We start from the raw sequence: 24384 nt of genomic DNA, 5'->3' as shown, positions 1-24384 counted from the left end.
CAGGGTTGTAGCCTTCAGGGACTGCTGGCCTTCTGGACTGAGCTGCAGGAATGTGGGCAGACAGACCTGCAGCATCTGTCCCTGCTGTTCTCCTGGGCTGGGCCTGTGGCTGCTGCTGATACTGGACCATACTGGGCTGCAGCATCTGCCTCAGCTGTTCTCCCTGGCCAGTCTGCTGACCCTGGGGATGCTGCTGATCCCGGGCTCTAGGTGAATGGGACTGCAGCATCTGCTTCAGCTGCTCTCTCCAAGTGGGCTACTGACTCTGGGGCTGCTGCGGATACTGGACCACGGGGAGATAGGACTACAGCCTCTGCCTCAGCTGTTCTCCCCCAGTGGGCTGCTAACTCTGGGCCTGGGGCTGGGGCTGGGCCTGCTGCGGATACTGGGCCATAGACCCATGAAGCCACTGCATCTGTCTCTTCTGTTGTCTCCAACCAGTCCACTGGCCCTGGGGCTGCTGCTGCTGCTACCAGAATGTAGGTATATAGGGCTGCAGAATGTTCCCATGCTGTTCTCTTCAGCTGAGAGAAGTTGGTTTGCTAGCCCTGGGGCTGCTGCTGATACTGGACTGTGGGCAGATAGGGCTGCAGCATGTTCCCTTGCTGTTGCCCCAACCAGGCTGCTGCCCCCAGGATGAAAGATATTCCTGAAGTATCCTCTTGAGGCTCTCATCTAAGAGCACCTGCCAAGAATGAAAATCCTGGAACAGCTTTTTTGTGTTTGACTGTGGATCTCTCATATCAAGAAGTATCTCCTGGGGATTCTTTGGGTATCGGAATTTTAGAAAATCCTGTAGAAGCATCTTGAGCCTTGGACTCTAGGGTTCTTCCCATTCTGGACATTCCTGCAATGATGGACACAGGAGTTGGTGGTTGAATTGCTGAGATAGCCCTAGGTCTCCCCTAGACAAGCCAGTTAGTGTCTCAAGGGGCCCCTGTCCTGGGATGGGATTTTGTCTCCGGCTTCCGAATTCTCTAGACTTTTCACTGGGAGAATATGTCAAAGGCAAGGGAGCAGCTTGAGGCCAGACTGTTGAGCTGCCTGTGGGAGACAGGGAACTACACAAAGCACCAGAAGCTCCTAAGCTTGCCCTAGTCATCACAGGGGAATCTGTAGCTACATCTACACTACTGACTCCAAGAGTCACAGAGGGATACTGTTGTCCAGAAACATGTTCTGTCTTTCTAGAATCAGTGGGCACAGGAAGCTTGTCATCAGGCCCTTGAGAACAGGCTCCTGACTGGGGGCCTGGTTCTGTCCCTAGTAGACCATCACTTCTCTCCTTGCTTGTGTCCAGCTCTTCAATTTGAGGCCAAAATCAAGTGGAAAAACAGAAAAAGAGTGTTAATTCACTTACCCACTTAAGTCTCCATCAATGCCTTAACATGAAATATTTTCTTAACAGGCTGTCTTAGTGTTATGGTCACCTAGCCAATCACCTGTACTCCTAAAGAACACAGATATAGCTCAGATCCTTAGCCCAAAAATCAGAGATCTTGGTGGTCAGGCCCCATTCTAGCCTTCTATAATATTTTCTTGGTGCTTCCTCCCTTACAGGATCCCAGAATATACTATCCTGCTTACTGTGTTTGCACACCTACATGCCTTGACCAAGCCCAGAGAGCCCTTCCTGAACTGTCTTCCCTATCTTGAAAACCCTTTTCACCTCCCAGGACACATGGCAAGGGAAATCTTATGTTTGCTGAAATAATGATTTCTCTGATGAGGTGACTGCCTTCATCTAAACTATCTCTGGGACATAACATATTAGATTGTGGGCAGAGCAGAGTCTGAAGCAGTGCTTCTTGAACTTGGCTTTTCATCAGAATCATCAGAGAGCTAGATCCTGAAGCCCACAGAGCCACAGGCTCACCTACACTGGATAGGACTTGGGTTCTGCATTTTTACCAAGCTCTCCAGGTGACACTGATGAAAACCAAAGTTTGAGAAAAGCCCAAAACTCCAAGACAAAGCTTAAAGTCCTGCTCTAACATGTGTCATCTGTGTGGCCCTAGAGAGGTCTAGAATTTCCTGAACCGTACTTTCCTGGAAAAAGTGGGGATAGCAAAACCATCCTACATTTCTTATGGGCTTTCAAAGGTAAACTAAGGGGGTTTGATAGCCTGAATGGTACCATGCAAATGCATCCTTTTCCTGGTGGGAGAGGCTTGCAAGTATGACAGCTGCAGTCAAGCCTGATGACAATGCTATGGCCCAAATCAGCCATGTCCTTGTCCTCTTCTCCTCCAATATGAGATGTCCAGGACTTTACTAGGACAGCATTTAGGGCCAGAAAGAATTTGATCCACACACACTGGTAAACCTTTCTAAAACAGCCAGATGTACAATATGGCAGACAATTTCAAAGAAATTCTTATAACAATCCTGAGCTGGAATGTATCTTGCTAAATATCGGGTAGGTTAATTCATGTGTCCAAGTCCCACAGCAGTGGAGAAGTGGCAAAAACAGTCTCTCATAATCTGAGAATTGAGTGAATATCTAGTGCTTCGGAAGAGAGGGACAAGGAAATATAGAACAGGCTATGTGACAATTTATATATGTGAGATAGTGCTCCTGTGATGTGTTCCTTCTTCCCAGGGCATATGAGCCCCTCAAAGAGAACAGGGCCGCATGAACCTAACACATCAATTCCCCATGCAGGACTCAGCACTCTGAGAATCTGGCCTCCAGGAGTTCAAGCCTAGGAAATATCTATATAACTAAGCAACCAAGATGCCAGTGCTTCTGGGGTTTCTATACCTCTTTCAAAGCTGCTAATATCAAGCAGGGCATCTGGTGGCCTCCTTCTTAGACACCTTGGCAATCGCTATGTCTGCTTTCCTTCCTGTAAATTTTGTGAGTTTTATTTATAGAGCGCACATGCTTAAGCCTAGTTGTCTTTGCATCTGATAGAGGCCCTCCCTTCTCAGCACCTCCCACTGACCCACCACGGGCTAGACCAGCACAATGCTGTGGAACTCGCCCAGCTCAGAGATGCCACCACAAATGCAACACCTTGTGGGGCCTTCATCTCCTCACCAGCTAGGGCTCTTCATTCCTGCTTCCTATGAGAATCACCCGGAGAACTCTTTAAAGATTCAGTCAGACGTCAGGCTCCCTGCATGGAGCCTGCTTCTCCCTCTGCCTCTCCCTCTGTCTCTCTCTCTCTCTTTCTCTCTCTCTCATAAATAAATAAAATCTTTAAAGATTCAGTCGGGGGGGGGGTAAAAAAAATAAAGATTCAGTCAGAATTTCTAGAGGTGAGTCTGATGTAAAGATTAAAAACACTATGGCAATTATGCATTCTAACAGCACTCATACTGAAGGTACCAAATGGGGCAAAACCAAAATGTTTCCCAGAAAACACTGACCTTCAAAGAGAGAGCATCTTCCTTCCTCCCCATCACCAACTCCTATCTCCAAGACAGAGCCCTGGTCTTTTTATAGCTTAAGTTTTAACAATGAACGATTTAAATCACTTGATACTGCCTTTAGTGCCTGAGGTGAAGTTCAAAATTAAACTGTTTTCCAGAAAACATTTCCTGCCTATAAGATCTGCAAAACTAAAAACAATAATTATATATCATTCTAATATATAAATATATAAAATATAATAATTATTATAATTTCACAAACGGTAAAGTGCAGCTAGTATAGCTATACATTGCTAATAAAGTTATAAATTTATACACCCGATCCTGAAAACAATTTGATTAAGGTCCTTTGTCAGGAAAATAGATACTACCCTTTGTCCTTGTAAATCTCTCTTAGGTAGTCTCAAAGGAAGGAATCCTTCTCTACAAATCAATGGCTTTCAAAGCAACGTCCACAGATCATCAGCATCAGCCTCACCTGGGAACTAGTTAGAAATGCATCTCCTCAAGCCCACTCCAGACTTCCTGAATCAGAAGCTATGGGGGTAGGACACCACCCTGTGCTTTGATAAGCCCTCCAAGTGACTCTGATACCCTCTCAAGTCTGAGAATCACCGCTGTAACAGTTCTCAAACTTGGCAGCACATAACTATCACAGCTTATGAAGATCCCACCTGAGAGATTTTACTTTAATCGGTCTGGGGTAGGGCCTTAGCAAAGCTCCCCAGTGATTCCAACATGCAGTAATGTTTAAGAAGTAATTAAATAAATAAGTTGATTACAAGCCTTTAGTGCTGTATTTTGTTTTGTCAAGTGGGAAAAATGTGGATGTGACCTAAATGTTCACATTTTTAAAGTCCGCATATACTCATTCAAACTAGAAGTTATAAATCTGATATACTTTTTAAAGATTTTTATTTATTTATTCATGAGAGACACAGAGAGACAGAGACGCAGGCAGAGGGAGAAACAGGCTCCCCTGGGGAATCCGATTCAGGACTCGATCCCAGGACCCCAGGATTGCACCCTGAGCCAAAGGCAGATGGTCAACCACTGAACCACCCAGGCATCCCCAAATATAATATATTTTAAAAGGAAAATTATTGGGATATGATTGCCTACCAACTAATTGTGCATATTAAAAATTTTAGTATTACCTATAAAGAGAGAAAAAAAGCATACTAAAAGGAAATACATGAAAATGTTTGTATTATAAACCAATTTTTTTCTATTGATCTGCATTTCTCAAGTGCATTTAAATGTGCAAGAGTTTTTATATAAGATTATTTTTTAAGTAACCCTTTTCTAAAAAGTAGTTGATGATATCAGTGTTTTGTTGAAGTAGCATGCCCTAAAATATAGGCATTAAATGAATAGGCAAAGGGATTTAAGGACACTGAACCTCTATTAAGTTTTTTATTTCTTTTTATGTATCCCTTCTTTAAAAATGTTAATTCCAGGGGCACCTGGGTGGCTTAGTAGTTGAGCATCTGCCTCTGGCTCAGGGTGCAATCCTGGGGTCCTGGGATCAAGTCCCACATCAGGCTCCCCACGGAAAACCTGCTTCTTTTTCTGCCTATGTCTCTGCCTCTCTCTCTGTGTCTCATGAATAAATAAATTTAAAAAAATATTAATTCCATGGCTTCCTGGGTGGCTCTGTCAGTTAAGTGTCTGACTCTTGATCTCCCTTCAGGTCTTGATCTCAGGGTTGTGAGTTCAAGCCCAGTGTTGGGCTCCACACCCAGTGTGGAACCTACTTAAAAAAAACTTTAAAATGTTTTTTAATTCCAGTGAGTTAAGATAGTGCTATATTAATATCAGGCGTATAATATAGTGATTCAAGAGTTCCATATATTGGGATGCCTGGGTGGCTTGGTTGAGCATCTGCCTTTGGCTCAGGACGTGATCTCAGGATCCAGAATCAAGTCCCACACTGGTCTCCTTGCGGGGAGCCTACCTCTCCCTCTGCCTACATTTCTGCCTCCATTCTCTCAGAATAAATTTTAAAAATTTAAAAAAGAGTTCCATATATTAATGCTCACCAAGATAGGTGTATTCTTAATCCCTATCCCCTATTTTGCCCATGCCCCCACCTACCTCCCCCCCTGTAACCATTTGTTCTCTATAGTTAAGAGTCTGTTTTTTGGTTTGTCACATTTTTTTTATTCCCTTGTTCACTGTTTTGTTTCTTAAATTCCACAAATGAGTGACATCATATGGTATTTTTTCTCAATCTCATTTAGCATTATACTCTCTAGATCCATCCAATTATTATAAATGGCAAAATTTCACTCTTTTTTATGACTGAATATTCCATTGTGCATATATGCATCTTCTTTAGGATGTAAAGTATGATATCATACACCAAAAACATGGTGGGGAGGTGAAGAATGGCTCAAACTTAAGCAACCATCAATTTAATATAGACTGCTATATGTAGAAGATGTTATGTACAATCCTAATGGTAACCACAATCAAAAACCAGTAGTAGATATGCAAAAATAAAGAGAAAAGAATCCAAGTCTATCACTAAAGAAAGTCAGCAAACCATGAGAGAAGAGCACAAGAAACCGAGAAGAACCTCAAAAACAACCACAAAACAAGTAACAAAATGGCAATAAACACATATTTACCAATAAATACTTTAAGCATAAATGAACTAAATGCTACAAACAAAAGACAGAGGGTGATAGAATGGATAAAAAAAACAAGATCCATGTATATGCTGCCTATAAGAGATTCATTTCAGACCTAAAGACACATACAAAGTGAGGGAAAGGAGGGACACCTGGGCGGCTCAGCTGGTCAAGTATCCAACTCATGATTTCAGCTCATTTTGTGATCTTGGGGTTGTGGGATCAAGTCCTGTGTCAGGCTCTGTGCTCAGCGTAGAGTCTACTTGACAGTCTCTCTCTCTCCCCATTCACATATGCACACACTCTCAAATAGATAAATCTTTAAAAGAAACAGTTAATAACAAATATAAAGGAATTAATCAATAGTAATACAATAATAACAGGGGACTGGGGCACCTGGGTGGCTCAGTCGGTTAAGCATCTGCCTTCGGCTCAAGTCATGATCTCAGAGGCCTGGAATCGAGCCCCATGTTGGATTCCTTGCTCAGGAGGGAGTCTGCTTCTCCATCTTGCTCTGTCTCTCTCCCCTACTCACTCATGCACCCTCTCGCTCACTCTCTCAAATAAATAAATAAAATCTTTTTTTTAATTTCTTTTTAAAAATAAAAATTAAAAAAAAAATAATAGCAGGGAACTTTAACACCCCAGTTACATCAATTAACAGGTCATCCAAACAGAAAAGCAACAAGTAAACAGTGGCTTTGAATGACACGCTGGACCAGATGGATTTAACAGATATAATCAGAACATTCCATCCTAAAACTGCAAAATACACATTTTTTTCAAGTGTGCACATGGAACATTCTCCAGAATGGATCACATATTAGGTCATGAAACAACTCTCAACATATTCAGAGAGATCCAAGTCATACCATGCATCTTTTCTGACCACAATGCTATGAAACTATAAATCAACCACAAGAAAAAATCTGGAAAGAGCACAAATACATGGAGGTTAAATAACACACTACTAAACAATGAATGGGCCAACCAAGAAATCAAAGAAGAAATTACAAATTACATAGAGACAAAATGAAAACACAATAATCTTTGGAATGCAGCAAAAGTGATTCTAAGGGAAGTTTCTAGCAACATAGGCCTACCTCAAGAAGTATATTCTCCCAGAAGAACAAAACATTTCTGTGTTTGACTCTCCTAAGTAAAGCTACATGAATGAGTTTGATGAACTCTGGGAGTAGTGGGAAATCTGTTGTTGATCTGTTTTAGTGGGATGATTAGTGGCACTTAACTTCTTATTTTACACAGATATAAAAGGGGGAGAGGGAGAGAAGGTGTCAGTAGCTAATGTAACAAGATGGACACACAAAGTCATGTTGGAGAAAAAATTCACTGACCCTTCCCTGAACATCGTGTGATTCCTTTAGATGTCCAGAGCATAGGAGGGGAGGGGTGTGTGAATATGTATGTTTTGTGTACATCAATGTGCCTGTGTGTTTTCTAAGGTTCACTTTCCCAAGGAGTTCTTTGATCCCTGGGAATGTAAAACTGGGCAAATTTGCATAAGAGCCAAGGACCCTCACAGAATTTTGGTATATATAGTAGAGATGACATTAGATTAGTGGTAAAGTGAGAGAAAATGTACCTACCCTCCAAAATGTATACTTGGGGGGCATTAGCATCAGATTGATGTGTCACTACCTCCTAGCATTTCTAATGTCATGGCACCCATGAAAAACAGTAATATTTTTTATGTATCTATTGGAAGGGATTTGGAGCCATCTATACAGAATTTGGTGGAAAAAAATCATTCTATTTTCTATATATAGCAAAGTGTCAATATAGTAATAAAATGCAAAGTATTAGGGAAGAAAATAGATATTGAACTTAGACAAACTTCCAAATAAAGTCTTCAGACATTTTAATGAGAAATTGAAGATTGAGTCCACTAATTTGCATTTTTAAATATCAGGTTTAATCAGGTTTTGATTTGTATTTCCCTGATGATAAGTGATGATGGGGATCTTTTCATGTATCTATTGGCCAACTGTATTCTTCTTTGGAGAAATGTCTGTTCATGTCTCATTTTTTAATTGGATTGTTTTTTGGATGGAACCCCACATCAGGCTCCATGCTCATCAGGGAGTCTGCTTGAAGATTCTTTTTCTTCCTCTCCCTCTGCCCCTCCTCCCCCTTGCTCTCTCTCTCTCTCTCTCTCTCTCTAAAATAAATACATAAATCTTTTTAAAATAAATAAATAAATAATAAAACCAAATATCTTAAATAGAAAAGGGTATGAAAACTTACAAATATGTCACATAAAGCAGGATGTAATACAATGTTCTTTTAGACCAAAATATTCCAAAGTCTCAGATGACTTTGCTGCTTCTTTTTTTCTTCAGGTGACTGTGCTTCTTAGGCCATTCTTAGGTATATCCTAACGAATCAACAAGAAGCTTTAAAACTTGGCCATTTTGAACTAAAACTGTTTCTCAGTGAAGCTAAACTACATAGAAGGAGACAAAAAGTAGAAATCCTCTGTCGAGGGCAGCCCCAGTGGCTCAGCAGTTTAGCACTGCCTTCAGCCCAGGGCATGATCCTGGAGACCCAGGATCAAGTCCCACATCGGGCTCCCTGCATGGAGCCTGCTTCTCCCTCTGCCTGTGTCTCTGCCTCTCTCTCTCTCTCTCTCTCTCTCTCTCTCCTCTGTCTCTCATGAATAAATAAATAAAATCTTTTAAAAAATCCTCTGTCGAAATAAATCTTTTTCCATTTTCCAATTGCAAAAGTTCATGGTCCTATGTGAAAAATAGTTTGTCCATCATCTTGGAATTTCTGGAATAATCTCCTTCACTTTCACTTTCTTTCCCTCCCTCAAATAACCAAGGTCACTAGGATCTGGGGACTTTGCATCAATACAACTTCTGACTCCAGTCTGCATTTTTGTCTCAGTGCAGTGATATTATTAGGAAGGTCATGAGATTTACAGAAATACAAGTTACAGAGAATGTAAAGATTCTCTATTGGCAATGTATATGGTAACTTATGAATGCTGTTATACAAATCAAGAAACAAGTATTCCAAAGAATTTCCTAAAACCGCTCCAAGGTTCCAGAGAAAAGGGGTATGAAGCTATGAATTATACCACCCATAGGAAATAAGGATTCTTTCTATTGCAGAAGCTCCCTTTGACATTCTCATTTGATGTTATACTATCTTGTCCTTCCAGCCCACTCCTGACTGTTTTGTAGGTTTGGCTACATGTATCATATCAGGAGCAAATAACAAGTGTAAAAGCAACTACAACTTATTTCTAAACATCTATCACAAAATTAATTAAAATGAAAGTCCATTTCCAGTATCATCCCAAAGCAGGCATAAGCCTAGAACCTTGTCCAAAGTCCATGCCTACAGGAGATTTTTATGAAATTTGACAAGCTGATTCTAAAATTTATGTATAAGAGAAAAGGATCAGGAGTAGTTAGATGAATGTGAAAAACAAGAATAAAGATAGCTACACTATATTGAGGGGTGCATGGTGGTTCAGACAGTTAAGCATCTGACTCTTGATTTTGGCTCAGGTTTTGATCTTAGGATGATGAGTTCAAGCCCCCGCATTGGGCTCCATGCTGGGTATAGAAACCTACATAAAAAGATAAATTAAAATGTTAAAAAATAAGAAAGATAGCTGTAGTATATTGGGATTTAGTTAAAAGTTATAAATTTGTCTAATATTCGCATAGGAATAGAGATAGAAGAAAAATCCATGAGAAGGTAATACAGAGCTTAAAAGCGGACCATCAAATAAGTGGTCATTTGGAATACAACAGAGATAGCATTAAAATAATCAGAGGGAGCATAAGTAATTTAACAAATGATGGGGCAACTGATTCTCCATTTGGAAGAAAACTAACATTTCCTACCATAGGAGGAAAACAGAAAAATAACTATTACATGAATTTAAGATCTAAATATGAACTGTGAAATATTCTTTTAGGGGAAAATATGTCCGTGTTTATGATGAGGGTTGGAAAGAATATTTCTTAAAAAAGATTTATGAGGCAAAGATTCTAAGAAAAATATAAATTTTAATACTTTACAACTAAAATTTTCTGTGACAATCCATAAATGAAATTAAATGCATTAGGCACAGATTGAAAAAGTATATTTGCAAAGCATATAGCAAACAAAAGATTTTTATCCAGAACATCTATGAAGACTCTCACAACTTATTTTTCCCCACAATTCTTAGAGAGAAAGCAATTAATGGAAGAAAAGAAACAGTGACTATTTACATATGAAAAGATACACAATGTCAATACTAGTCAGAAAAATGCAATTAAAACAGCAAAAATTAGTTTTATGAACATCAGGTTACAAAAAACTCATAAGCACAGTAATTTCAAGTTTTGGCCATGATGCATGAAAACATGAATTCTCATATACTGCTGGTAGAAATGTAAATGTGCACAACCCATTTAGAAAATATTTTGGGGGGATCCCTGGGTGGCGCAGCGGTTTGGCGCCTGCCTTCGACCCAGGGCACGATCCTGGAGACCCGGGATCGAACCCCACTTCGGGCTCCCTGCATGGAGCTTGCTTCTCCCTCTGCCTGTGTGTGTGTGTGTGTGTGTGTGTCTGTGTGTGTGTGTGTGTGTGTCATGAATGAATAAATAAAATCTTAAAAAAAAAAGAAAGAAAATATTTTGGCATTATCCTGCAAGCTAGTTATTCCATTCCTAAGTGTATTCCCTAGAGAAATTGTCCACCATATGGAAACAGAGACATGTACAAGAATGTTCATTGCATTTCTGAAATTGAGGAACATTGGAAACAACATAAGTTGTCATCAATCTAGAACTGGATAAAATATTCTGATTTATGCCTACATCAAAATATCAAAAATAAACCATATCTGCATATTGCAACGTGAATAAATCATATAAAACAAATTTCACTTTTAAAAAGCAAACTGCAGGGACACTTGGGTTGCTCAACAGTTTATTTTTGGAAATAAAAAATGTCAACATTTTGGCTTTTTAGACCACTGAGTCTGTCTTGGATAAGACGACAGCGTACCCACTTGGGACGCCTGGCTCAGTGGTTGAGAGTCTGCCTTTGACTCACGTCAGGATCCCGGGGTCGTGGGATTGAATCCTGAGTCGGGATCCCCGGCAGGGAGCCTGCCTCTCCCTCTGCCTGTGTCTCTGCCTCTCTCTGTGTCTTTCATGAATAAATAAATAAACTATTTTTAAAAATCACACTGCATAAAGACACAGTTTGACAGCATTTATATAATCTTTTGAAACAGAAAATCCATATATTTATTTGACACACATCATTTTCTAGAGTATACTTTTTATTATTATAAAATGTCCCTCTTTGTCTCTAGTAACATTTTTGTCTTAAAGTCTATTTTGTCTAAGATTAGTATAGCCACTCCAGCTCTTCTTTGATTCCTGCTTTAGAAGAGTTCTACAAGTTCTTGCAAAGCATCATCTGTTGTAACCCAGCCATTCAGGGTCTCTGCAAACTGTTCAATTTCAGTTTCAAAACTGCCAGGCTGCTCTGTAAGATGATTCAAAAACTCCTGAACATACTCTCGTAGAGTGGGATAATCCTCACAACTGCCTTCATAGGAATCTGTATAATTAGAAGAGTAACCTGATGGCTAAAATTCAGGAGCGTTCTCAGACAGCTTAGACATCAATACAGGAGCTACAACCACCTGGGGTTTGGCCATTGCCGACTCCAAGTTCTGCGGCGGGATATTATCCTGTGAACTAGGTGGAGCTCTCTGGGGCCTCGTTTGTTCTGGGAGCGCCCCGGGCCGGGATCTCTTCCATCTGGTTATGTCCAATCTATTTGTATCTTTGAATCTAAAGTGTATTCTTTGTGGACAGCATATAGTTGGATATTGTTGAGGTTTTTATTTCAATCCGGTCTGACAATCTCTGGCTTTTTTTTTTAATGATAAATTTATTTTTTATTGGTGTTCAATTTGCCAATTTACAGAATAACACCCAGTGCTCATCCCGTCAAGTGCCCCCCTCAGTGCCCGTCACCCATTCACCCCCACCCCCTGCCCTCCTCCCCTTCCACCACCCCTAGTTCTTTTCCCAGAGTTAGGAGTCTTTATGTTCTGTCTCCCTTTCTGATATTTCCCACACATTTCTTCTCCCTTCCCTTCTATTCCCTTTCACTATTATTCTCTGGCTTTTTATTAGTGTGCCTAATAACATCAAATGTAAACAAGTTATTATTATAGGAGAAGTTATGTCAGCTATTTTGCTAATTATTTTCTGTCATGTCTTTGTTACTGTTTTTCCTCTTTTCCTCCTTTAATGCCCTTTTAAAAATTATTAAGTACTTTCTAATACACGACTTTAATTCCTGTAATTTTTCACTGTTTTTGGATGCTTGTTCTAGGAATTAAAATATGCATCATAATTTATCACAATCTACTTCAGATTATACCAATTTAATCCCAGTAAAATATAGGAACTCCTTTCCTCTTTGTCCTATTACTGTCATACATATTATGTCTATTTATGTTATAAACTAATCAAAACAGATTATTGCTTGGTACAATCTTAAGACCTTTTTTTTTAAAAAAAAAAAAAAAAGACTTTTTTTTAAGTAGGCTCCACGCTGGGCTTGAACTCACAACTCTGAGATCAAGACCTGACTTGAGATCAAAAGTCAGACACTTAACCAATAGAACCACCCTGGAAATTAAGGAAAGACTGACTTATTTATAGACTCATATAGATTACATGTGATAAACCCAATAATACAATTTCTACAGCTACTGTTAAAACAATAGTATTTTAAATCAATTTTAAAAATAGAAAACATGGGGAGCCTGGGTGGCTCAGTCAGTTGAGGACTAACTCTTGATTTAGGCTCAGGTCATGATCTCTGGGTAGTGGGATGGAGCCTCACATCTGTCTCTTCCTCTGCCCCTCTCCCTGGTCACACTTGCTTGCTCTCGCTGTCTCTCTCTAAGTAAATAAATAAAATATTTTTTTAAATAGAAAAAATATTATACTGTTTTTTATATGTTCCTAGGTAAGGAGCTTTTTTCCACTGTTCCTAATTCTTGGGTGGCGGGGGGTGGGGGGTGGATTCAAGTTATCATGTGGTGTCACTTCCTTACAATCTTAAAGACTGTCTTTAGTATTTTTTGTAGAGTAGATACGTAGCAACAAAAATTCTCTATTTTTGTTAATCTAGAAATATTACCTTTTTTTATTGTTTTTAATACACTTTGCTTTTCAGATGAGTTTTAGGTTCACAGAAAAATTGAGCAGAAAGTACAGGAAGTTCCCAAACACCCCTTGACCCCAACACATCCACAGCCTCCCCCACTATCAACATTCCATAGTAGAATAGTGCATTTGTTACAACTGAATCTACATTGACATATCATCATCATCCTAAGTTCATAGTTTTTGTTAGGGTTCATTCTTTGTGTTTTATATTCTATGGATTTTGACGAATGTATAATGACATGTATCCACCATTATAGTATCATACAGGGTGGTTTCACTGCTCTAAAAATCCTGTTCCTAGTTATCTCTCCCTAGCCCCCAACCCCTGGCAACCACTGATCTTGTTACTCTTTCCATATTTTTGCCTTTTCTAGAATGTCATGTAGTTGAAACCACACAATATTTAGCCTTGTCAGATTAGCTTCTTTAACTTAGTATAATATTCATTTAAGATTCCTCAAGTGTCTTTTCACAGCATGAAAAGACCATGCCATTTCTTCTTAGCACTAATACTCCATTGTCTGAATGTACCACAGTTTATCTGTCCTAACAAAAGACATTGTGATTGCTTCTAAGTTTTCACAGATATGGATAAATCTGCTATAAACATCCATATACATCCATATTTTTTATGGACATAAGTTTTAAATACCAATGTGTCTGCTACATTGCATTGTAAGAGCACAGTTAGTCATATACATACACACACCCAGTTTTATTGAGATATAATTGACATTCATCACTGAATGAATTCGGGTATACAGCATTAAGGTTTGACTTACATATTGTGAAATGATTACCACAATAAGTTTAGTTAACATCTGTCATTTAATATAGATACAATAAAAATAAATGAGAAAAAAAAGAAAAAAATTCTCTTTGTAATGATAACTCTTAGGATTTACTCTCTCAGCAGTATCACAATAACTCTCTTCATATATATCACACAGCAGCGGTGCCTACACTCATCATGTTATACATTATGTCCCTAATACCTATTTATCTTGTAACTTGAAGTTTGTGCCTTTTGACCACCTTCCCCCAACCCCCCTTCTCCCACCTTTGCCTCTGGTAACCACAAATCTGATCTCTTTTTCTAGTAATTTTGTTGTTGTTGTTGCTGTTGTTGTTTATATTCCACGTATATGCAAAATCTCTCTTTGTCTGACCTGTTTCACTTAGCATAATGCCCTCAAAGTCCATTTGTGTTGTTGCAAATGGCAGAGTTTCTTCTTTTTTTCATTAGTATGTTTAGTTTTATAAGAAACTGCCAAAGTGTGTTCAAAACTGGCTGTATCAACTTGCATTCCACCAACAATGAATGAGCGTTCCTGTTGCTTCACAGTCTTGCCAGCATTGGTGGTGTCAGTGTTTTGGATTTACACCATTCTAACAGATGTGTAGTGGAATGGCCATTATTTTATCACTTTCACTTTTGCTAAATATAGAATGCTTGGTTTACAGGATAGTTTTTATTTTTCTTTTAGCACATGTTTTTTCTTTTTCTTCTTGAGATATAACTGACATATAATACTGTGTAAGTTTAAAGTGTACAATATCTTGATAGGACACATTTCTATATTACAATATGATTATCACCATAGTGTAGGCTTTCGTTACTCTTTTTTATACTTTTCCCTTTGCTCTGCTCTGACGGGGTTGTTTGAAGATTTTGCCCTCTAGTTTACCTAATTCTTCTTTCCTTTTGCTCTATTCTGATGCAGATGCTCTCTACTGCTTTTTTTTTTTTTTCATTTCACTCATTGAATTCTTCAGCTCTACAGATTCTTTTTGACTCTTTATTATGATTTCTAACTCTTTGATAAATACCTCATTTTGTTCATGTATGTTTTCCTCATTTCATTGGACTGAGTTTCCTTGTAGTTGATTTGAGTTTCTTCAAAATAGCTATTTTGAATTCTTTGCCAGCTAGTGCAGTAAAGTCCATCCCTTTGGGCTCAACTATTATCTTTTGGTGATGACATGTTTTCTTTATTCTTCATCTTCCTTGGGGTTTTGCATAACTGTTTTCACATTTGAAGTAGCAGACACCTCCTCAAATCCTTACTAGTTGCCCTAGCATGGGGACTATTATTATTCAATGGCCCTGTTCTATCTGGGGCTTCTCCACCTTTGTATGGAAACTCCTGCTCCACACTTCTTTCTTCCTCTTGTGGCAGAATTTTTTTTCTTGTGGCAGAATTCTTAAGCCGTTATGTCTTTCCTGGTTTTTATAAAACACCAAGCAGATGGCTCAAACCTCTCTTTTGTTTTCCAGAAGTTTGAGGATTCTCTCATGCCCACAGATCCTGGTCTGATTTTCAGATAGCACTCCATTTACTGATTGCTAGACTTCACTCTACGGCCATACTCAGGAGTGTGCACAAGGAGCCAGCCACAGTGGGAGAAGAGTGGGAGAAGATGTGTGTTTAGGACTCAGGATGTTCCGTGTGGGAGATCCTTGGGTGAGGCTGTCACACAAGCTCATGGGCAGACTTCTTGCAGAAGTCTGAAGGGTAGTCATCAGGAATCGTGTCCCTTCAATGCTTTTGATAATCTTACATGCCTCTTTCCTAATCTCCTCCCCCCTCTACATCTCAGAGAAACTGATTACTGTCCAGCAGTGTCTCACACAACTGGGGTAACTAAACACACAGGCACTGCTTTCCTTTTCCCCTGCAAGAGAGGTTGCTGGAAGATAGTTAAACTTCACTGTCACCTCAGGGGATAGGCAGTGCTGGCAAAGATCCTCTTACTCTGTCTACTGCATTCAATCTCATAGTTTTGTTTTGTTTTTTTCCTCTAGTGATGTGCTGGAATCTCCCCCTTGGGAAGACTGGACTTCTCCAAAGTCTCTCTCATCTGTGTGTATCTGCCCAGGTCAACACTTCATGTTTTCCCCAAACACAGCCAAGAGGGGCTGGGGCAGGTTCATTGGCTCTCCTGGTTCTGCAGCCCCTACTAAGGTCTGTCTGCCTATTGCTGAACACACAGGTGAGCAAGACTCCTTTCAGGTTTCTTGGCATATGGTACTGGATCCCACAAATCCTACAGAGGCACTTTTATTCATGAGTGGGTGCCTAATTAAGTATTAAAGAAGGGAACAAGAAGGAAGAATATTTGTCATGCCATGATGCCGACGCTCCATTCAGCACTTGTCATTCTATTGTTTTTGGTCTCCATTGTTTCTGATGAGAAATCAACTGTTAATATTATTGTATATGATAAATTGTTCTTTTTTTTTTTTTGCTTTCAAAATTTTCTGGTTTTGGTTTAACTATAATGTATCTAGTTGTGGATCATTTGTATTTATACTATTTTGCATTTATTGAGGTTCATGAATGTATAAATACATTTTTCATCAAATTTAAGAAGTTTTGGGGGCAGCCCCAGTGGCACAGTGGTTTAGCGCCGCCTATAGCCCAGGGTGTGATCCTGGAGATCCAGGATCGAGTCCCACATCGGGCTCCTTGCATTGAGTCTGCTTCTCCCTCTGCCTGTGTCTCTGCCTCTCTCTGTGTCTCTATGAATAAATAAATAAAATCTTAAAAAAAAAAAAAAACTTAAGAAGTCTTTGGACAGTAGTTATTATGCTTTCTATGCCTTTCTCTCCTCTCCTCTGGGACTCTCATTGTTTTGGTGATATGTCTGGTGGTGTTCCACAGGTCTCTGAGGCTCTCTTCACTTTTCCTCATTCCTCTTGTGCTTTCTGGTATCTAGACTGTAAAATCGTTATTGATCTATCCTCAAATTCACTGCTTCTTTCCACTGCAAGTTCAAATCAGATCTTAAAAATCCTTCTACTCATTTTTTTTTATTTCACTCATTGTACTCTGCAAGTCCACACTGCCCATTTTTTTTTAAATAATCTTTCTTTTTATTAATGATCTCTATTTGATGAACCAGTGTCATCATACTTTCCTTTTAATCTTTAAGCATTGTTTCCTTTAGTTTTTTTAACATAATTTATAATAGCTTCTTTGAACAATTTTCTTGTTAAGTACAGAATCTGGACCCCTTGGGAGATAGTTTGTATTGACCGTTATTTAGAATGGAAAACCTCTATCAATCTATCTTCATATTCAATTCTTACTTATGCTAGATTAATCCTTTCAAACATATTTAGACTTGTTTTATGTCCCAGAATATGGTGTAAGTATGCTATGTGTACAGACTTAATTTACTTAACAGATATACAGCTCTTCTCCTTTTTCTACTTAATTTTGTGTTGGATTTAGTACATCATGTTTTTCAATATATTTTTCCACCTCCTCCAAGTTATGGAATTTACTAGCATGTTTTTTAAAAAAAAAGATTTATTTATTTATTCATGAGAGACACAGAGAGAGAGAGAAGCAGAGACACAGGCAGAGGGAGAAGCAGGCTCCCTACATGGAGCCCAATGCGGGACTTGATCCCCGATCCCAAGATCATGCCCTGAGCCAAAGGCAGACGCTCAAGCACTGAGCCACCCAGGCATCCCTAGCATAATGTTTTTCATAATATCTTCTTCTCTATAATATCTGTAGATATTATAATCTACATAATGGAATACATTGGAGTTTTTCTGTGGATTCTTCCATATTTTTTGTGTAATCGTGTCATTTGCAAACAAAAACTGTTTTATATCTTTCTTTCTAATCTGTATACATTTTATTTCCTTTTCTTGCCTTACTGTAATAGCAAGGGCTTCCAGTACAATTTTGAAAAAGAGTGATAAGGGGACATTCTTGCCTTATAATAGATCTTAATGCAAAAGCATTGAGTTTCTCATCATTAAATATGGTATTAGCTATAGGTATTTTGCAGTCTTTTATCAAGTTGAGAAATTTCCACTCTAAACCTAGTTTACTGAAGTTTCTATCACACATTAGTGGATTCCATACATAATGGATTAAAAGCCATAAAAAAAGGAAGAACAGGGATCCCTGGGTGGCGCAGCGGTTTGGCGCCTGCCTTTGGCCCAGGGCGCGATCCTGGAGACCCGGGATCGAATCCCACGTCGGGCTCCCGGTGCATGGAGCCTGCTTCTCCCTCTTCCTGTGTGTCTCTGCCTCTCTCTCTCTCTGTGTGTGTGTGACTATCATAAATAAATTAAAATTAAAAAAATAAAAAATAAAAAAAAATTAAAAAAGGAAGAACATGCCATTTACAACATGAATGGACCTTGAGGGCATTAAGCTAAGTAAAATAAGTCAGAGAAAGAAAGGCAAATATGATCCCACTTGCATTTTTTTTCTTTTATTTTTAAGTAGACTCCATGCCCAACATGGGCTTGAACTCACAACCCTGAGATCAAAAGTCACATGCTCGGGATCCCTGGGTGGCTCAGCGGTTCAGCGCCTGCCTTTGGCCCAGGGCCAATCCTGGAGTTCCGGTATCGAGTCCCGCGTCGGGCTCCCTGCATGGAGCCTACTTCTCCCTCTGCCTGTGTCTCTGCCTCTCTCTCTCTCTCTCTCTCTCTCTCTATGTCTATCATGAATGAATGAATGAATGAATGAATGAATGAATGAATAAATAAATAAATAAATAAATAAATAAATAAATAAATAAATCTTTGAAAAACAAACAAACAAACAAAAGTCACATGCCCTGGGACGCCTGGGTGGTTCAGTGGTTGAGCCTTCAGCTCAGGGCATGATCCTGGAGTCCCGGAATTGAGTCCCACATTGGGCTCCCTGCATGGAGCCTGCTTCTCTCTCTGCCTCTGTCTCTGCCTCTCTCTGTGTCTCTCACAAATAAATAAATAAAATCTTTAAAAAAGAAAAAAAGTCACATGCTCTATCAACTGAGCCAGTCAGGCACCACAATCTGTATTTTAACATATGATCTCATTTGTATTCATATGTGGAGTCAAAAAAGAGAGAGAAGAGAAGAGAGGAGGAGAAGAGAAGAGAAGAGAAGGGAAGAAAGAGAAGAGAAGAGAAGAGAAGAGAAGAGAAGAGAAGAGAAGAGAAGAGAAGAGAGAAGAGAAAAAAAAGAAAAGAAAAGAAGAAAGAAAAAAGAAAAGAAAAGAAAGAAAAGAAGAAAAGAAAGAAAAGAAAAGAAAAGAAAAGAAAAAAAGAAAAGAAAAGAAAAAAGAAAAGGACAGATTGGTGGTTGCCAGAGGAAGGGGGAGAGGGTGGGCAAAATGGGTGAAGGTGGTCCAAAGGCATAAAATTCCAGAGTGCTATGGTGGTTTAGTTGGTTACATATCCAACCCTTTATCTCACTTCAGGTCTTGATTTCAGGGTCATGAGTTTGAGCCTTCCTTTGGGCTCCATGCTGCACGTGAAGCCTAATTAAAAAAAAAAAGGGGGGGGGGTACAAACTTCCAGTTATAAAATAAATATGTCACAGGGATGTAATGTACAGCATGGTGACTATAATTATACTATGTTGCAGATTTGAATGTTACTAATAGAGGTAATCTTAAAAGTTCTCATCACAAGAAAAAATTGTAACTGTATTGTGATGGATGGATGTTAACTAGAGTTATGGTGGTGATCATTTCACAATATATATATATTAAGTCATTATGTTAGATACTTTAATATGTCAATTATATCTCAAAAAACTTAAATCTCAATAAAAGATAAGTGCAAATGTTTAAAAAGACTAAAAACCCAAATATGGGCAACAATATAGGGCAAAGAGTGTTCTTACACAATTCTCACACTAATAATATGAGTATAAAATGTTAAACTATTTTAGGGCAGCCCAGGTGGCTCAGTGGTTTAGCGCCACCTACAGCCCAGGGCATGATCCTGGAGTCCTGGGATGGAGTCCCATGTCTGGCTCCCTATATAGAGCCTGCTTCTTCTTCTGCCTGTGTCTCTGCCTTTCTCTCTGCGTCTCTCATGAATAAACAAATAATCTTTTTTAAAAAATGTTAAACTATTTTAGAAAAAAATTTGGCAGTTTCTTAAATACACACACCCTAGGGATGGGGTAACTGGGTGACAGACACTAAGGAGGGCACTTGAGGGGATGAGCACTGGGTGTTATATTGTATGTTGGCGAATTGAATTTTTTTTAATTTCATATACACACGCTATAACTCAGAAATTCCAGTCCTAGGTATTTATTTTTTTTTAATTTTTATTTATTTATGATAGTCACACAGAGAGAAAGAGAGAGAGGCAGAGACACAGGCAGAGGGAGAAGCAGGCTCCATGCACCGGGAGCCTGATATGGGATTCGATCCTGGGTCTCCAGGATCGCACCCTGGGCCAAAGGCAGGCGCCAAACCGCTGCGCCACCCAGGGATCCCTAGTCCTAGGTATTTACCCAAGAGACATTAAAATATGTATCTACAAAAAAACTTGGAGCACAAGATTCACAGCTTTATTCCTTGTATCCAAAAACTAGAAACAATCAGATATCCGTCAATAAGAGAATGGATGTATTAGCTTTCTATTGCTGCTATAACAAATTACCACAAACAACACCCTTTTATTATCTCATATTTTCCAGAGGTCAGAAACACAGCATGGATTATACGTGTTCTCCTCTTTGGATCTCACAAGAATGAACTTGAGCTGAGCATCAGGTCTTATCTGTTGAGGTAAGAATCCTCTTCCAAGTTAACTGGCTTTTTGCATAATTCTTTTCCTTATGGTGATGTGTAAGTGGCTTCCCTCCAACCTCAAGCCAGCAATGGTAGGTCAAGTCTTTCTCATGCTCTGAGCCTCTATGTCTCCCTCTTCTGCTTTTAAGAATTCATGTTATTAAATTGGACCCACATGGATAATTCAGGATAACCTCCTTATTTTAAGATCAACTTATTAGTAGCCTTAATTATATCTGCAAAGTCCTTTTTACCAAATAATGTAACAGATTAATGGGTGTAACATCAAGGGCAAAAGTCACAGGGGCCAAATTTTTGCCTACCATAATAGATAATATACTATGGTATACTCATACAATAGAATATTACTTACAAAGTAGAAGAAAGGATGGAAAGAAAAGAAATATACTACAATATAAATATCAAATATTGTTAAGAAATCTTACACATGATAGTATATATGTGATTCCACTTATGTCTAATGATAACTATTTTACAATATACTCTTGAGTGTCCACCTGCATGTTCCTTTGATGATGATTACTTCCTAATTTCAAAAGATTTAAAATGTTTTAGAAAATAAAAATATCAATAATAGAATCTCATTCAGCCATTTATTTTTTTAAAGATTTTATTTTTAAGTAATACACCCAATGTGGGGCTTGAACTCACAACCCCAAGATCAAGAGTTGCATGCACCACTGACTGAGCCAGCCAGGTGCCCCTCATTCAGCCATTTTTAAAAGATATGTTTAAAAAATTTTCAATCATAAGTGAAAATACTCACTTACCAGATGAAGAAACTGGGATGAGTTACTTAACCTCTCTGTTGAAGCAGTATTATCTATAATAGGGGGGTTTGGTGAGTATTAAATGAAATGATACACCAATCCTCAAAGTGTGGGCTCTGAACCAGCATCAGCATCAGCATCAGCATCACTTGGAACTTGATAGAAATGTAAATTATCTAGCCCCGTCTTCAAGTGGGGACCTTGATGCATTATGCTAAAGTTTGTGAACCACTGGGATAAAATATTCAAAACATCTAGTACATAGTAATAATCATAGCTATCAATTTGTAGTATATAAAAAGCATTATGCTAGGGTTTTATATGCCTAATGTTACTTAACCACCATAACAATCCAGTGAGGTATCACTACAACCATTCTATATATGAGAAAACTGAGGCCCAGGGAAGATAAGGAGCTTAGATTCATTCTGTCTCATTCAGGTTTCTCATTTTGAGACATCAATGTAATAAGCCACAAATTCACTCACCTAGTCAATCACATGCTTAGCAACTCATTTAGTTTTTCACCTCATTTTATAGATTAAAAAAAAGTAATTCCCAGAGAAGGAAAGTGACTTGCCAGGAGTCAAACAGTTAATGGAAGAGCCTAAAAATAAGAATAATAATAATTAATAATAATAATAATAATATAAATGAAAAATAAATAACATTTTATTAAAATAGCTCAAGAACTGTATCCAGAGAAAATAAATTTGTTTATGCTTATCAGCCTCTTGGTAAGAAGAGTTGCTCACAGAGTTGAGAATATCTGGAAGCAACATCAATTGTCAATTAAAACACAAGGCAGGGCAGCCCAGGTGGCTCAGTGGTTTAGCGCCACCTTCAGCCCAGGCATGATCCTGGAGACCCGGGATCAAGTCCCACGTCAGGTTCCCTGCCTGGAGCCTGCCTCTCTCTCTCTCTCTCTCTCTCATAAATAAAATCTTTAAAAAAAAAACAAAAACACAAGGCAAATATCAAGTGGTTTTCCTTGTTTTTGATGAGTCAAAAGATGTTACTACTCGATTATTATTGTTTATTCAGAATGTCAATAAGAAATTTGACAAAAAAGCAAAATCAGATCTATAATAAACACAGAGAACAAACTGATGGCTAATGGTTGCCAGAGGGGAGGGTTGCATACCCCTGGATTATGTGGTCACCCCTCATCCTGGTCTTTGCCTTTCACTACCTAATCCAGGGGTTAATAATGGAGAGGTGGAACAGAGACTTGATCTAACAGAAAAAGCTCAAAGAAAATCATGTCCTCAATTCATGGCAGAGAAGGGGAATTGCCTCCCAGGGTAACTTTATAAGCATTCCAGATAAACCAGGTGGCATTTGCAAAGACTAGGAAGCAGAGACAAAGATGTTGGACAGAAATAAGAGTTAGAAAGGTCTTAGGCATGTTGTGCCTGAAGTATCTGTGGAACAGACAGACAGAGATCTTCAAGGGGCAGCTGAATGTGTGGTTCTGAGCTCAGGAGGGAGGAAGCCCAAGACCAAGGTGATGATAGCAGAGTCACTGGCATTTTGGTGGTAACCAAAACCAGCAGTGAATCAGGTGGCTGACAGGAGAGAGACTGAGGATGTCAAATACAAGATCTGAGAGGAAGTCTGGAAGAATAGGTCATGAAAATATGGGAAAGAAATCATACAAAAGGTAAAAACAAAACTAGCAATTCACATTTAAACACATTAGCTCTTCACTTATGGAAAATAAATAGAAAATAAAGAAGCAGGAATGTTTTCTAAAAACCAAGGGCATAAAGGTAAGAACTAAGACAATCAAAACAACCAAACACGGATAAAACAAAATCACGCCAAGAAAGAAAGAAAATCTGCTTTTAGTTTCCAATGGTGCTTTTCCAGAGGAATAGAAAACTGCTTAAGGATTGACTTTGATAACAAGGAGCCATCAGAGTTCAAGAGATAATTCCCCAAAAAAGTGAAAAACTTGACTCCTGAATTGTGGAAAACAACATCAAAACTCTGGAGAAGGCCTGAAATAGAATGGATGGACATAAATGAGCAATTCTGCAAATCTCCTAGAATGTAAAGACTGCCAAGTGCACACGGGAGCTTGGGCCTTCTTTCTTGATAATATAAAAATGCTAAGTTTTCCAGCTGAGTAGCCATCACAAGTAGACACTGATTTACCCTCTATATCTGCTGGATGATGCCTGCTCAAGAAACCCTTTATCAAAGGAGCCCACTGCTGGTTTCCACGCGGAGCGGCCTATTAGCAGCAACAGATCTGGACAACAGACCCGGCCTTTAACACAACCCCGCCGCCCGCTGGCTCGGTGCACATCGCCTCTCCACGACCAGGCTCTCTTCGCTCAAACAAATAAATGGTCGTGAACATTCAGAGAAATGCCCGCCGCGTGATCCCCAAGCACGGCGTCCTACGGGGCTCGGGGCCTCTCCCGCGCCCCCGGCCTCAGCGCAGGGAGCCAGCCGAGGAGCCGAGCCTCCGCCACGGGGCGCTGCGGGCAGAGGCGAGCCGCGGGCCGAGGTCGGCGCACGCGCGCAGGGCCGCACGCCTCCGAGGCCGCCGCGCCGGGCCCGCCCCCCACCTCGGGGTCCCGCCCCCCCCCCCCCACCTCGGGGTCCCGCGCCGCCCCCGGCGCGCACGCGCTCCTCTCAGCGGCGCTCTCCCCGCCACGTCCGTCAGCACGTCCCCGCCGCCCGCCGCCCGCCGCAGCAGAGCCGAGGGAGCCCGCCTCGGAGACCTCCCGTCAGCCTCGGCGGGAGCGCGCGCACCTCCGCGGCGGGCGGGGCTGATCCCGCGGTGA

At 39.7% G+C, this 24384-nt stretch overlaps 1 long non-coding RNA gene across 1 annotated transcript in view; it reads right to left on the bottom strand.

Moving 5' to 3' along the window:
• Nucleotides 1–24068, bottom strand: part of LOC140621213 (uncharacterized) — a 43791-nt gene extending 19723 nt beyond the window's left edge. Inside the window, exons 1-2 of the long non-coding RNA XR_012020958.1 lie at nucleotides 23747–24068; nucleotides 22075–22193 (exon numbers count right to left, since the gene is read on the bottom strand). This is a non-coding gene — a long non-coding RNA (uncharacterized lncRNA). The remainder of the gene's footprint in view (nucleotides 1–22074; nucleotides 22194–23746) is intronic.
• Nucleotides 24069–24384: the final 316 nt, after the last annotated feature.

The sequence above is a fragment of the Canis lupus genome, chromosome 29 (genome assembly GCF_048164855.1).
Source record: "Canis lupus baileyi chromosome 29, mCanLup2.hap1, whole genome shotgun sequence".
NCBI lineage: Eukaryota > Metazoa > Chordata > Mammalia > Carnivora > Canidae > Canis > Canis lupus.
The sequence above is the reverse complement of the archived record's forward strand: the minus strand, read 5'-3'. Positions and strand labels throughout refer to the sequence as shown.